The sequence below is a fragment of the Triticum aestivum genome, chromosome 7A (assembly GCF_018294505.1).
Source record: "Triticum aestivum cultivar Chinese Spring chromosome 7A, IWGSC CS RefSeq v2.1, whole genome shotgun sequence".
Taxonomy (NCBI): Eukaryota; Viridiplantae; Streptophyta; class Magnoliopsida; order Poales; family Poaceae; genus Triticum; species Triticum aestivum.
The window spans coordinates 617950707-617963473 of NC_057812.1; positions in this window are offsets into that span (position 1 = coordinate 617950707).

The window sequence follows — 12767 nt, forward strand, 5'->3', positions numbered from 1 at the left end:
AACCTAATCGGCCACTGGCCCCCTCTCTCCCTCGTCGCCCTCTCTCTCGCCCAGAGCCGCCCCGCACCCGATCGCTACCGTCGTCGCCCCGTCATCACGGCCGGCGTGGCCGTCGGCCACCCCTCGCCGCCTCTCTATGTCGAGAGGCTCCTGCCGCCTCGCCCTCGCTCTCCTTCGGCGCGGAGCGGAGCCGGGAGGCTCCTCCAACGACACCCGCACCGGAAGCTCGCCATCCTCATCTTCTTGTACCTTCGGCCGTTGCAATGCCGTCGTCGATCCGCTCGCCTTCGGTCCTCTCCGACTACGACGAGCACGCCAAGCACCCCGCTGTGAGGCCCTCCCCCGATTCCCCCGTTTTTCACTTCGATCCATTCGTTGGCGGCCGTCCCCGTGCTCGTTCGTGGCTGCCATGGCCGGAGCCTGTGCTCCCATGTCCCTTGCCGCCCGCTGCCTGCATCGGGGCCACACCCTGCTCGCCCTCCCTGCGTGCGCCGCGCGCGCCCTGGCCTCGCGCCGCTTGCTGCCACTGCTCGCTGACTGCTGTTGATGCTCCTAGCTGCTGCCCTTGCCTCTGCTACTTGCTACTGCGGTTGTTTGCTGCTCTACTGAACCTACTATTACTACTAACTACTGTAGCTGCTACTATGGTTAGCTTTACAAATATTACATGGAGTAACCCCCTCGGCAGCTCCTAAACTCCGGTTAAACAACTACTAACAGGCCAAAAATAAATATAAGTAGAATGTACACTTGACAAACTTCATAATACTTCACTGGACCAAATTCATTTGATGCATGGTTTAAATCCTACAAAAATCACAAAATGCTATCTTTTCTTAACCCTGGCATTGTGTGTGCGTGTGTGTTCTGTGTGTGGTGGCCGGCCGGCTCTCCGTTAGCTAACTAGTACTTCTACTAGTTAGTCTAATCAGTAGATAGGTATAGTGCAAATGACAGGTGGACCCCCCCTCTAAATATCCACTTAAAAAGAAAATGCAAGATATGTGTGAATGACACCTGGGCCTCATCTACAGTTTTGACCAGTCAATAGTCAACAGTTGTCTGTTGACTGCACTGTTGACCCCACTGTCAGCCTCCGGTGGCCCTGCTGTGTGCACTCTGCTGGGTGCACATAGCAATTTCCCCTTTTATTTCGAATTAATAATAATTTTGGAATATTGTTAAAACTTTGAAAAATCATAGAAAATAATCCGAAACTCCGATGGAAAAACTTTGTACATGAAAGTTGCTCAGAACGACGAGACAAACTCGAAAACGCAGCGCATTCGTCCGCTACACATCCCTAACATAACGAACACGCAACTTTCCCCTTTCGGTTCATCTGTTCGAAAACGCGAAACACCGGGAATACTTTCCCGGATGTTTTCCCCTTTCACCGGTACCACCTCGTACCGCGTTAGGGCACGCCTAGCATCACACTTTGTCTTGTCATACATCGTCATGCATCTGTTTGCTTAATATTTATTGTTTCTTCCCCCCCTCCTCTCTCGCTAGACACCGAGACCGACGCTGCTGCTACCCAATACGACTACGGAGTTGACGACCCCTCTCTCTTGCCAGAGCAATCAGGCAAGCCCCCCCCCACTTTCATCACCAGATATCGTCTATTCTTCTCTACTGCTTGCATTAGAGTAGAGTAGCATGTTACTGCTTTCGGTTAATCCTATTCTACTGCATAGCCTGTCATTGTTGCTACATTTGTTATCCTTACCTGCTATCCTACTGCTTAGTATAGGATGCTAGTGTTCCACCAGTGGCCCTACACTCTTGTCCGTCTGCCATGCTATACTACTGGGCCGTGATCACTTCAGGAGGTGATCACGGGCATATACTATATACTTTACACTGTTACATTACCTGTGATACTGTTCGGAGATGGGGGCTGACGGGGCAGGTGGTTCCACCCAGGTAGTGGTGGGCCTGGGTTCCCGACGGCCCCTGACTATTACTTTGTGGCGGAGCGACAAGGCATGTTGAGACCACCTAGGAGAGAGGTGGGCCTGGCCCTGGTCGGCGTTCGCGGATACTGAACACGTTTAACGAGATCTTGGTATTTGATCTGAGTCTGGTCATTGGCTTATACGCACTAACCATCTACGCGGGGACAGTTATGGGCACTCGACATCGTGGTATCAGCCGAAGCCTTCGTGACGTCAGCGACTGAGCGGTGCGCGCCGGATTGGACTGGAACGCCTACTAGGCTAGGTCTACTTCTGGCCGCGTTCGCAACGTGCAGGTGCGCAAAGGGCGATGGGCCCAGACCCCTGCGCCATACGATTTAGACCGGCGTGCTGATCTCTCTGTTGTGCCTAGGTAGGGCTGCGACGTGTTGATCTTCCGAGGCCGGGCATGACCCAGAAAAGTGTGTCCGGACAAAGGGGATCGAGCGTGTTGGGAAATGTGGTGCACCCCTGCAGGGAAGTTGATCTATTCGAATGGCCGTGCCCTCGGTAAAAGGACGACCCGGAGTTGTACCTTGACCTTATGACAACTAGAACCGGATACTTAATAAAACACATCCTTCCAAGTGCCAGATACAACCGGTGATCGCTCTCTAACAAGGAGACGAGGGGAGGATCGTCGGTTAGGATTATGCTATGCGATGTTACTTGGTGAACTTACCATCTACTCTCTCCTTCTGCTGCAAGATGGAGGATACCAGAAGCGTAGTCTTTGAAAGGACTAGCTATCCCCCTCTTATTCCGGCATTCTGCAGTTCAGTCCACATATGATACTCCCCTTTTCCATTTGATACCAATGCATACATATGTAGTGTAGCTCCTTGCTTGCAAGTACTTTGGATGAGTACTCACGATTGCTTTGCTCCCCCTTTTCCCCTTTCCTATACCCGATTGCTATGACCAGACGTTGGAGTCCAGGAGCCAGTCGCCACTGTCGATGACGACTACTACTACACTGGAGGTGCCTACTACTACGTGCAGCCCGCTGACGATGACCAGGAGTAATTTAGGAGGAACCCAGGCAGGAGGCCTGCGCCTCTTTCGATCTGTATCCCAGTTTGTGCTAGCCTTCTTAAGGCAAACTTGTTTAACTTATGTTTGTACTCAGATATTGTTGCTTCCGCTGACTCATCTATGATCGAGCTTTTGTATTCGAGCCCTCGAGGCCCCCGGCTTGTAGTATGATGCTTGTATGACTTATTTTATTTGTAGAGTTGTGTTGTGATATCTTCCCGTGAGTCCCTGATCTTGATCGTACATGTTTGCGTGTATGATTAGTGTACAGTTGAATCGGGGGCGTCACAATGGGAAGGCCCTTATGTTATCGAGGAGGTCTATCGTTCCGGTGCCATAAAAATCAACAACTTCGAAGGCACAAATACGAAGGTGGTAAACGGTCAAAGAATCAAACATTATATCTCAGGTAATCTCATAAATGTTGAAACCAATATTATTGAAACCATAACCCCGGAGGAATACATAAGGGACACTTTCCGGAACGTTTCAGACTCCGAAAAGGAATAGGTATGTGGTACGGTAAGTAAACCGACTCCAAAACAATTTTTAAGGCAATATTTCTCCGTTTTGGAATATTAAGAAAAATAGAAAAATAAGTAGCAGTCCGGGAAGGACACGAGGGCCCCACGAGGGTGGTGGGCGCGCCCCCCTACCTCGTGAGCACCTCGTGAGCACCTTGTGTGCCTTCCGGACTCCGTTTTCTTGCACGATACATATTTTGGTCGGTAAAAATTCATTATATATTCTCCCGAAGGTTTTAACTCCCGTATCACGCAAATTTTATCTGTTTTTGTTTTCGAGCTGTTGCTGCTGCAGATTACAACAAGATGTCTTCTCAAGAGTCAATCGGGGAGAGCCGGGTATCTAATCCGGCACCGGAACCAAGGGCAATTTGCGACACTGACCACTTTGGGCCAGCAACGGAGGAAGAGATGGAGGTTGACTTGATGAGAGTAGATGCCATGGAGGATGAAGAAGTCACCTCTCGCCTCCGAGCTGGGTTCATGATGGGGGAACTACAGAGCTCAGCTATTCCAAACTCGGTTATCCCTTCTAATGTTAGATTTCTTACCTATGAAAATATGAAGAGGAGTGTCACTTGTTCTCCTGCAGCTATGCAACACCCTTGGGTGCAAGGAGCTTTAGCTGTCACAGGGAAGCTTCGTAAGGAAATAATGGACCTCAAACATCAAGTCAATAAGCTTGAGGAGGAGAACCGCATCCTGAGGGGAATCATCGCCAAGAATATTACACCGACAACAAAGAAGGAGACATAATCACATGGGTATGGGCACTCCCCTTGGCAACTGCCAAGCTTGGGGGAGGTGCCCCGGTATCGTATCACAATCACAACTCCTATCTTTACCATTTTTCTTAGTTCGATCCTATTAGTAGTATCTTGATCTAGTAGAATAAAGTTTATGGCATGATCTAGTTTTGAGTTTTGCTTTATGATCCCTCTATGTAATCGAGTCCATGAGTTATATATAATAAAGATTAGTGTTGAGTCAAGGGCTTTATTATTTTGCCATGATCTTGGGTGAATAAAAGAAAAGAGAAAAAAAGAATAAAAAGAAACAAAAAGTTCATATTGATCTTATTGAGAGTAATGACTTCACATAGAAAGAGTATGATGATTAAAAGTTATTGGGAGTTGGTAAGCATAGCTTTGGTCATTGTTGCAATTAATAGGAAGTAATAAGGAAAGAGAGGTTTTCACATATAGATATATTATCATTGCCATCTTTTATGATTGGGAGCACTCATTAAAATATGACATGCTAAAGAGTTGATGTTGGACAACGAAGACAACGTAATGAGTTATGTATTTCTTATATCTGAGATAAAGTATGTTGTCATGGATCCTCTAACTTGTTGAGCTTGCCTTTCCCCTCATGCTAGCCAAATTCTCAGCACCAAGTAGAAATACTACTTGTGCTTCCAAATATCCTTAAACCAGTTTTGCCATGAGAGTCCACCATATCTACCTATGGATTGAGTAAGATCCTTCAAGTAAGTTGTCATCGGTGCAAAGCAATAAAAATTGCTCTAAATATGTATGATTGATTGGTGTGGGAGAAATAAGCTTTATACGATCTTGTGATGTGGAAGTAATAAAAGCGGCGGACTGCATAATAAAGGTTCATATCACAAGGGGCAATATAAAGTGATGTTCTTTCGCATTGAGATTTTATATATCAAACCATAAAAGCGCATGGCAACCTCTGCTTCCCTCTGCGAAGGGCCTATCCTTTATTATTATCTTCTACCTTATGCAAGAGTCATGGTGATCTTCACCTTTTGTTTTTCATTTTATCCTTTGGCAAGCTCGGCATGTTGGAAAGAACATGATATATATATCTAATTGGACGTAGGGGAGCATGAACCATTATTGTTGACATTACCCTTGAGGTAAAAGGTTGTGGGGCAAAACTATAAGCCCCTATCTTTCTCGGTGTCCGATTAAAACTCCGTAACCACAAGTATTGCTTGAGTGTTAGCAATTATGGAGGACTAAATGATAGTTGAGTATATGGACTTGCTTTTTAGCTCTGACATAGACTCTTTCTGATGTTATGATAAATTGCAATTGCTTCAATGACTGAGATTATAGTTTGTCGGAGCCCAATAAGGTTTATGATTTATGCTTCTGCATTGTGAATAGATCATCACTTGAATATAAGTAATCATATGACAAAAGCTATATATGTTGCTGCTATGAGAATAATCATGATTCCTTCATGTACGTATTTTATTTTTATCGACGCCTCTACCTCTAAACATGAGGACATATTTATTGTTATCGGCTTTTCGCTTGAGGACAAGCGAGGTCTAAGCTTGGGGGAGTTGATACGTCCATTTTGCATCATGCTTTTATATCGATATTTATTGCATTATGGACTGTTATTTCACTTTATGTCACAATACTTATGGCTATTCTCTCTTATTTTACAAGGTTTACATAAGGAGGGATAATGCCGGCAGCTGGAATTCTGGGCTGGAAAAGGAGCAAATATTAGAGACCTATTCTGCGCAACTCCAAAAGTCCTGAAACTCCATGGAACATCTTAAAATAAATAAAGAAAAATCCTCGCCAAAGATGAAGGCCAGGGGGCCCACCCCCTACCTCGTGGGCCCCCTGGTGGCTCTCCGACGTCCATCTTCTCCTATATGAGGTCTTTCGATGAGAAAAAAATAGGAAGGAACTTTTCGGAACGAGACTCCGCCGCCACGAGGCGGAACCTTGGCGGACCCAATCTAGAGCTCCGAAAGAGCTGTTCTGCCGGGGAAACTTCCCTCCGGGAGGGGGAAATCATCACCATCATCATCACCAACGCTCCTCTCATTGGGAGAGGGCAATCTCCATCAACATCTTCACCAGCACCATCTCATCTCCAAACCCTAGTTCATCTATTGTATCCAATTCTTGTCTCAAAGTCCGGGATTGGTGCTAGTAGGTTGCTAGTAGTGTTGATTACTCCTTGTAGTTGATGCTAGTTGGTTTATTTGGTGGAAGATCATATGTTCAGATCCTATATGCATATTATCACCCCTCTGATTATGAAGATGAATATGCTCTGTGAGTAATTACGTTCGTTCCTGAGGACAAGGGAGAAGTCTTGCTAGGAGTAGTCATGTGAATTTGGTATTCGTTTGATATTTTGATAAGATGTATGTTGTCTAGCCTCTAGTGGTGTTATGTGAATGTCGACTACATAACACCTCACCATTATTTGGCCTAGAGGAAGGCATTGGGAAGTAATAAGTAGATGCTGGGTTGCTAGAGTGACAGAAGCTTAAACCCAAGTTTATGCGTTGCTTCGTAAGGGGCTGATTTGGATCCATATGTTTCATGCTATGGTTAGGTTTACCTTAATACTTTTGTTGTAGTTGCAGATGCTTGCAATAGAGTTTAATCATAAGTGGGATGCTTATTCAAGTAAGAACAACACCCAAGCACAGGTCCACCCACATATCAAATTATCAAAGTATCGAACGCGAATCATATGAACGTGATGAAAACTAGCTTGACGATATTCCCATGTGTCCTCGGGAGCGCTTTTCCTATTATAAGAGTTTGTTCCGGCTTGTCCTTTGCTACAAAAGGATTGGGCCACCTTGCTGCACTTTACTTGCTTTTGTTACTTGTTGCTCGTTACAACCTATCCTATCACAAAACTATCTGTTACCACTTATTTCAGTACTTGCAGAGAATACCTTGCTGAAAACTGCTTATCATTTCCTTCTGCTCCTCGTTGGGTTCGACACTCTTACTTATCGAAAGGACTACGATAGATCCCCTATACTTGTGGGTCATCAGTACGCCACACCCCTCCCTATGAACAGGACCCCCATTTCGACCGCAGGAGGTCTGTTTCATCCGTTTTGCCGTACGCCACACCCCTCCCGATCAACATGGCCCCCGTTTCGACCGTAGGAGTCCCGTTTCGTCCGTTTTGCGGTACCCCACACCCCTCCCGATCAACATGACCCCCGTTTCGACCGTTTTGCGATACGCCAGACCCCTCCCGATGAACAGGATCCCCTTTCGAACGTGGCCGGTCGAACACAAGGCCATTTCCTCCGTTCTGCGGTACGCCGGGCCTCGTTTCCATCGCCTGTTCTGTCCAAGCCCTCCCGATGAACACGACCACGCATTCCGTTCCGACCCAGCCGGTTGGCTCCCACACGTTCCGTTGCCTCCCAATGAACACGACGCATTCCGTTGCCTCCCCATGAACACGACGCATTCCGTTGCCTCCCCATGAACACGACGAAGACGCTGTTTCTCCGTTCCGACCCAGCCATGTACACGAGCCCTGACCGTACGTATGCGCGAGTAGGCATTCGAGACCCCGCCTGTATGTACACATACATGGCCGTATTTTCTTTCTTGCACCCTGGCCACTGTACGTACGTGTACATGCTACGTGCGCGCCTCTACTACGACACGTGCGCGCCTCTACATCCACCAGTATATATGTACGTACACGTTCGCGACCAGAATGACAATGCTACGTACGCTTCGAGCAGGTGGGTCCTGACTGTCAGGCACTTCCTTGCGTGCGAAGATGTAGCTGGTGGGTCCCAGCAGTTAGAGGGGAAACATTTTTTTCGTGAAATATGGTGGCCCGTCCGGTGGGTCCCTGCTGTTAGGTGGAGGAATAATTATTTTGCACGTAATAAGGAGGCACTTCCTTGCTGCGGCTGTGGACCCAACTATCAGCCTCTCCACGTACAGTCCACGTCCGATGGAAGCCGTTCCTTGACCACGTTGACCACACCGCGCCGAGAGAACTTGGGCGGTGGAGACGGCGAGGCCTAGGAAGGGGACGATGCGGAGCCGGAGAAGACGCGACAGTGGATGCCCACGCGTAGAGGAGTACGAGGGTTCACTGGTTCGCTACGGTGTGAGGCTGCCGTTGCCGCAGAATAACAGGGGGTGTGGGTGAGTAGACGGATGGCCTGGCCAGCGGTGGGAGTAGTAGGGGGCGGTGAGGCCACCGCTGCATCACAACCGGCCACGGAAGGCAGGAGCACGAGGCACGACCGGCGCTGGTTTGGGCGGCTGGAGCAAGAAGACCAGAGGTTGAAGAAGCACTACGGCCGTTGGATGGACATCGTACGGTCACTGGAGCTAGAATCGTGCATATTGACTAATTTGACAAAGCCCTCCGTCCCCGTCAACTTAGTAGGCCCACAAGTCAGCTTTCCACTATACTGGGTCCCAGCAAATAGGGGGAGTATTCATTTTTTTGTGCGTAATAAGGAGGCACTTTCTTGCGTGCGAAGATATAGCTGGTGGGTCTGACCTGTCAGCGGCGGTAACATTTTTTTTCATGAAATACATAGGCCCTTTCGATGGGTCCCTGGTGTCAGGTGGAGGAATCATTATTTTGTGCGTAATAAGGAGGCATTTCCTTGCGTGCAGCCATGGACCCAGCTGTCGGCCTCTCCACGTACAGTCCACTTCAGATGCATGTCGGTCGGTGACCACGTTGACCAGGCCGCGCTGAGAGCACCAGGGCGGTGGACGACGGCGAGGCCATGACAGGGAGGCGGGGAAGACTCGGCAGTGGTTTCCTACACGGAGGGGAGTACGACTGTACAAGGGTTTACTGGTTCGTCTGCCGTCGCCGGAAAATAACAACATGTGTGGATGAGTAGAGGGATGGCTAGGCCAGCGATGGGAGTACGGCAGGGCGGTGAGGCCTGCGCGGCAGTAGAGCCGGCCACAGGGAGGAGGGAGCAGGCTGTCCCGCCGGCGCTTGTTTGAGCGGCTAGAGCAGGAAGAGCAGAGATTGAAGAAGCACGACGGCCGTTGGATGGCCATCCAACAATCACTGCTTGTGCGTCAACCTTTTTTAGGATAGCCTCAAATCTGTGGAAAACAACATACAACCCATCTGCCATTATTTCTAATAATTTACAACCCATTTGGTAATTATTAAGTTTTTTGGAGCCCATATTCTTTTTGTTAGCATTACAGCCCATATTGTGGCCACGGTTAAAAAATTATACGAAATTTTGCATATTTTGGTGCGGTCCGAACTGTTTTTAATACTAAAATTTTGACTCACATTCAAACTGATTTTAAAAATAAATGTAAATCAATATAAAATCCAACAAATTCTCCATGCATAAAAATTAATGTAATTTAAAATCTCGAAATGAAAAAAAAGATATTTGATAGTAATTGCCGGTTTGATGTGTTTTAAAAATGTACAACCCATTTCTCTGATGGGCCATTTTCTCGGCCAGCCGAATGAAAGCTCTCCTCGTCTTGAAAGATTTGCAGCCCAACAGGCCTAACAAAGCAACTTACTTGGCAAATCACAAAAAGACTAGGCTGTGGCCGTGGACCCAGATGTCAGCCTTTCCACGTACAGTACTCATCCGATGGAATGTCGTTGACCACGTTGACCATGCCACGTCGAGAGCACCAAGGCGGTGGACGATGGCGAGGCCTAGGAAGGGGACGACGCGGAGCCGGGGAAGACGCGGTAGTGGATGCCCACACGGAGAGGCGTACGAGGGTTCACTGGTTCGAGTGCGGTGTGAGGCTGCCGTCGCCGCAGGGCCTGGCTAGAGGTGGGAGTAGTAGGGGGCGATGAGGCCTCAACGGCAGCGCAGCCGGCCACTGGAGGCAGGAGCAGGCGGTCTACCCGGCGCTGGTTTGGGCGGCTGGTGCAAGAAGAGCAGCGATTGAAGAAGCAGCAGGACCGTTTGATGCAAATCCAACGGTTACTGCTGCTAGAATCGTTTGTTGACTAAGTTGACAAGCCCTACATACGCGTCAACTTAGTAGGCCCACAGGTCAGCCTCCCAACCGTTGCGCCCTAGATGTCATTGGGAGGAATCGTTTTTTTCGCGTAATAAGGAAGCAGTTGATTGCGTGCGGCCAGGCCAGCGGAGGGAGTAGGGTGGGCCGGGGAAGCCCGCGCGGCATCACAGCGGGCCACAAGAGGAGGGAGCAGGCAGTCCCACCGGTGCTAGTTTAGGCGGCTGGAGTAGGAAGATCAGAGATTGAAGAAGCATGTCAGCTGTTGGATGGACATCCAACAGTCACTGCTGCAAGAATCGTGTGTTCACTGACAAAGCCTTGTGTAAACAAGTCAGCCTCGAAATCTGTGGCGTGTACAGCCCATTTGCTATTATTTTTTATAATTTTTACTCATTTTCTAATTCATATGGAATTTATTGCAGCCCGTTTTCCATTTTTAGAATCGCTGGCCATTTTCTGGTCAGTACCAGGGTCAAAAAATTAACTAAATATGTGGGAAATTTTGAAAAAATTCACAAATTTTTGCTGGGGAACGAAATATTCTTAATCCAAAAATTAATAGCCACACTAAAACAAATTTAAAAATAAATTAGTACTATGTCATGTTAAATCCAATGAAATACGTATAAGATATCAGTGAAGATCAAAAACAAAAAAAGAAACTTATATCCCATTTGCTATATTTTTTTGGAATTTTCAACCCCTTTTGATATTACTTTAACAGACATTGACCATACTCTTAAGCCAGGACAGAATGCATCCCTCCTCGTCTTGAAAGATTTGTAGCCCTGTAATTCGGAGAAAACAAATAGGCCTAGCTTGGGTATTCTTCAAAAAGAAATACTTGGCTACCTATTTTCCCGAAGAACTAGTGCATGAGCATTTAGCTTTATTTATTTATTTACTTATTTATGTTTAGGGGACCATGAGCATGTACCTGGGCCGGATTCATGTGAGAGCCTCCCTTCCAGTTAATTATGGGCTTCTCTATTGGGCCTTCATCAGTGGGCTGCATGTTATCAACAAGTGGAAAATGTGTTCCGTACGAAAAATAGTATGCGCTACGTACGGTACGGGGCACTAAAGGATCGAACCATGCAACGACTTCCAAAACATTGTGTTTGTCGTTCTAACAACACATTTATTCAACCAACAGACGAAATATACTACTTATTGTACATTGAAAACAGCAGCAGCAGCAACCAGGGTTGGGGGTGCAACAGAAGCAGTAAGCAGGCCAGAAGAGTGAAGACCTCCACGAGCATCCACGAGCATCCAGCTGCCGCGACCGTCGACGAGCACCATCCAAGACGTGTTCATGCTGACCCAGTACATACCGTTAATGTAGTTGAGGCTGACGGGGATCGGATCGCGGTCAAGGGGGTTGATGCTCGCCACCCTATGATCGTTATGCTGCGTGACACGCTGTTTCTGAAGATCAGGCGGCATCAGCAAGAAAGGAGCTGGCCCTTGGCGGAGAACATCAAGTACAAGACGTGCTACCCGTTCACCATGCTGGAGTCGCTGGAGGATCACCGCCGCCTGCTAGTCTCGGAGGAGGACGGCAGCGTCTTCCTCTTGATCGTGGGCACCGGCGAGGCCCGCGTAGGCCGCCGCCCCATCTCTGTAATGTGCGTCAGGGGCGACGCCGCTGACGCTGACACTGACATGAGCCCGATGTACGGGTGCGTGGTCAGTGTTACTAACCCTCCGGGTCGCATGGGCGGCGACACCGGCCTCATCGAACGGACTTGGACTCTGGGAGCTGGGATGTAACACCTCGGATGTAATTTACCTTATATGTATCCCAACTCTTGCCGTTTCCGGCATAAGTTATTTTATTTTCCTCGGTGTCGGGTTTTTTTCTTCATGTGTTGTTATCTTTGTCATGCATCTCATATCATGTCATCATGTGCATTGCATTCACATACGTGTTCATCTCATGCATTCGAGCATTTTCCCCATTGTCCGTTTTGCAATCCGGCGCTCATATCTCCTCCGATGGTCCTTTCTACCTCTTTCCGTGTGTGGGGGTTAAACGTTTTCGGATTGCACCGAGAGTTGTCATGCGACCTTGGTTTACTACCGGTAGACCGCCTGTCAAGTTTCGTGCCATTTGGACTTCGTTTGATACTCCAACGGTTAACCGAGGGACCGAGAAGGCCTCGTTTGTGTTGCATCCCAACACCCTTCCAATTTGGCCAAAAACCCACCCAAACCTTTTCTATCGTCTAGAGCGTATGATCACGATTGCATGGCCGAAAACCGCACTCAATTTGGACATCCCTAGCTCCCTCTACCTCTATAAATAGACCCCCTTCCAAAAATCTCGAGCAAACCCTAGACCCCTCCCTCTCCACGCGTCGCCGGACAAAATCCGGACGGCCGGACACGTCCGCCCGCTCCGCCGGATGAACCAGCGGCTGCCACCTGTCCCGCGGGCGAGCCCCACTTCGCCGCCGCCGCGCGGGCCCGCCAGGCCC